General features: G+C 34.6%; 1 protein-coding gene across 2 annotated transcripts in view; it reads left to right on the top strand.

The window, feature by feature from the left end:
- LOC115244980 overlaps positions 1-3,642 on the top strand; it is a 33,127-nt gene that overhangs the window by 20,212 nt on the left and 9,273 nt on the right. Inside the window, exon 1 of one of the 2 annotated variants that reach the window (XM_029823018.1) lies at positions 1,189-1,357. The exons of the other annotated variant lie outside the window; for it this stretch is intronic. The gene's annotated coding sequence lies outside the window, so the exon portion shown is untranslated. Of the gene's footprint in view, positions 1-1,188; positions 1,358-3,642 lie in introns of those variants that run through there. 2 annotated transcript variants of the gene reach the window in all.

Consider the following 3,642-nt stretch of genomic DNA (forward strand, 5'->3'; position numbering starts at 1 on the left):
TTTTGTAAAATAATTTTAGATTTCAATATTAAGGAGACAAAATATATTGAATTCTATCCGTTTAGAAATCACTATTTTTCTATAATAATTTCTATGAGGAATTATAACAATAATATCTAATTATATATAACAATATTTATTTTATTTTAATTATAAATTTTAATGATCAAAAATTTCTTGAAAAAATCTAGCATATGAATCTAATGTTGATTTACACGCGTTTTTTTTCCGGTTCGTTCAGCTTGCATAACAGATTTTTGTTTGTGATTTCGCGTGAGAAATTCGACTGCGATCGATAATAACAATCGAGAGTAAATTTTATTTTTATTTTTTTGACTCGGTAACCCAGTGATGCTTGACCTTTCTCACACACGGCGCACGATTTAGCCTCCGGTACGCATTATTGTAGAAACTGCCGCAAACGTCGGATAAGATCGTCCAGTGCGATTTGTGCGTCCGGTGCGGAGAGAGACGCGTGTTTTATTACCCGCGCCTCTCCTGAGCGTTTCGCCCCCGCGGCTAATCATGGCATATCGAACGCCGTCAAGATGAAAGCCTGTTAACCTGATTAACATAGAAAGGGAGATTTGCATGCGTACAATGTGACTTGCGAGAAGTAGCTCCGACAGATATCATCTTTTACAACGTACTAACTCACTAGGTCAAGATTTTACTTATTTTTAATCCCTTTTCCCGAGGCAATGCTACATTTTTGAAAAAAGTATGTGACACACGATAATTGTTGACGCACCACGTTGAGATTTTGATATTGTTTGCAAGTGACTTGATGGTAAAAATAAAGCTACATATTTAATATAATAGCAATATTAATCGATTAATTTTATGTGTGAAATTAAATTATTTTTAACAAATATATTACATTTTTAATAATTATATTCGATTCTTCGAATTTAAAACAAGTGACATTTTTTGCCGATTTTTTTTTTAGAACAGTTATAATTATTTATATTATATTTCTTTATTTATTTTTTACAAGAAAAATCGAAGCATATTCCATAACGGATTCACACGAGGAAGCTCGACGTCGATCGAGTGAGCATTATGTTGCGATCGGGATGCGAGAGCGTGGGTGCATCGCACGTATAAACGTGACGGAAAGAAGGGGCCTCTCGATTATCGAAGTGAAAGTCGCGGATCGTTGCGGCGAAGCATTCAGTCGCGCCGCGATCGCCGCAGCGAGCGTTTCACGTTGTATTTTGTGTCTTATTTCGAGGTCAGCCTTGGTCCGGGAGCCAGTGTACCTTTTTGCGGGAAAACGTATAGAACAGTGCGATGTGTTACATGCTTGTGATACTCTTGGATTTAAAGCTCTCCGACTGCATCGGACGTTCGAAAGGTGCGATCTTGAATCGAATATCGATGGATTAATGATAGATTTAATAGAGATTGCCCTACTGAATTAGAATTCAAAATTATAGCTAATATTCTTGGGATAGTTTGCCAAAATTTTTCCTTTAATAAAAATATCAAGACATTCATTAAATTATAAATTTAATCGATGAATAAATCAAGGAGACAAGACAATTTAAAGAAAGATTTTTTGTCAATCAAATTTTAATTGAATGTATGAATAGACAAAAAATTATATATTTCTGGTAAAATAATTTTAGACTTCAATATTAAAGACTCAAAATATATCGAATTCTATCTCTTTATAGAAATCAATATTTTTCTATGAGAAATTATAATAATAATCTTTAACTATATGTAATAATATTTAACTTATTTTGATTCTAAATTTCAATGACTAAAAAATATTATAAAAATAACCAAATTTTAAAATAGCAAATATTTTTTTGTCAAGTAAGTTTTAGTAACATGTGTGAAAAATTAAAAATCGTATTTTTTATAAAATAATATTAAATTTTAATATACATTAAAAGAAGAGAGAATATCATAGAATTGCACATATTTCCCTCTATAAAAAAATCTCCATAAAAATTGTAATAGTAATCTCTCTCAAACTACGTGTAAATAACAACATAAACTAAAAATGTATACAAGCGTCACGTTCGGTCAGTCGCTAAAAAATTATAACAGTAATCTCTAACTATGTATAATAACACTTTATCGGACATGGAGTGAAGAAATCGGGCATTACTCGCGACCGAGGTTTTCTTCCGCAAATTATAGATCGTGGACATGGTCGCCGATGGCGAAGGGAGTATGAATCGCTCGGCTCGAAAAACAGTTATCCCGCATGCCGGTCATTGATTTCATCGCGCCGGACGGCCGTTTGTTGTTACGAATTCGAAATTACTCGTCGATTGTCGGCGAAGTGTTGCGAACGCAGGATTTCACAAATAGTAGTAGTAGCGGACAGCGAGTAGTAGGACCGGTCGCAAACCGGGGAGTAGTCATCCTCCGTTGTCGCCAGGCGATTTAATTATCATCGGTCGCGCCCCGCGTTTAACTAGGAGATAATTTTAGAAATTCAGAAATCAAATGAAATCTTGGCGATAAAATAGGGCTAATGATTAATTTTGTGATAAGAGTAAATTTGGTACAATGAGAGATATGTGTCTTGAAGATTGACGGATAAATAGAACGAATCCCAGTGAAGCTATAATCTTCCCATACGCGATAATAGAAATTAATTATAAAATTGTTGAAGGGATGTGAAATACGACTGAGTAAAAGAATGAATAAAGACTTAACCGGCTGGATCGAGTTATGTCTGTAAAAGCCGTTCTGGGATATAACTCCTTCGTGAAAGGCTTAACCTCGGGCTCTCGTATACACGCGATAACGGAAATATTACCCGACTAAGCTTGAATACTCGCATAAGTTTGTGGTCGTGTTCGTGCGAATCTATCAAAGTTGCGTCGGACAAATGATTAATTAGGCCTCTCTGAGCGGCTGAGTTGATTAAGGCAAGGCAAGATATTGAGATAAAATCTTTGTAAAGAGTAAAAATCTCTCGTTATATTAGAAGTTTGATAAAGTTCTATAGGTCGAGGTAGATATTGAGAAAAAATATTTAAAAATTCGTTTCATACGGATATAAGGCAGACTTGTTCCCCCTTCTATTATTAAATTAATTTCGAAAGATCGTTTAAATTATAAGAGCCTTTCTTTGCCATTAAATAACAATAAATTTGAATTAAAAATTAAAAATAAATAAGAATTTAGATTAAAAATATATTATTTTTATGTACCTTTTTTTAAAATATGATACATTAAATTGTAGTTTATATTTAACCACATAGATCCAGGTTCTGATTTTAAGGAACGGCTCGTGGGATACTCGATGGGGGAAGTATTGATGCTTCATAGAGAACCACAAATCGATACATACACGAGACCCGTTCTCCACGTCCTGTATGCGCTTCGGTCTACCACGCGTGAAGGCTTTGGCCGTCTGGCTTACGGTACATTGTAATTATGTTATAGGCCCCATTGCCTCAGCCCCGTTGGTGTGCGGGAGATTCGTGTACCGAAAAATCTCATCGTCTCGCGGAATAATCTTCCAGAACCATATTCTCCTTTGACGCTTTAGTATTTTTTTGCCGAATGTTCCGTTAATCCGGAATAGATTGAAGGATCTAGCAGAGTCTAAGAATAGCATTTATATCGAGTTATTTTTAGTCTGTTTTTTTTTTGTGATTGAAATAAGATTAG

This window comes from Formica exsecta, unplaced genomic scaffold, assembly GCF_003651465.1.
Source record: "Formica exsecta isolate Colony F162 unplaced genomic scaffold, ASM365146v1 scaffold90, whole genome shotgun sequence".
NCBI classification, from domain to species: Eukaryota; Metazoa; Arthropoda; class Insecta; order Hymenoptera; family Formicidae; genus Formica; species Formica exsecta.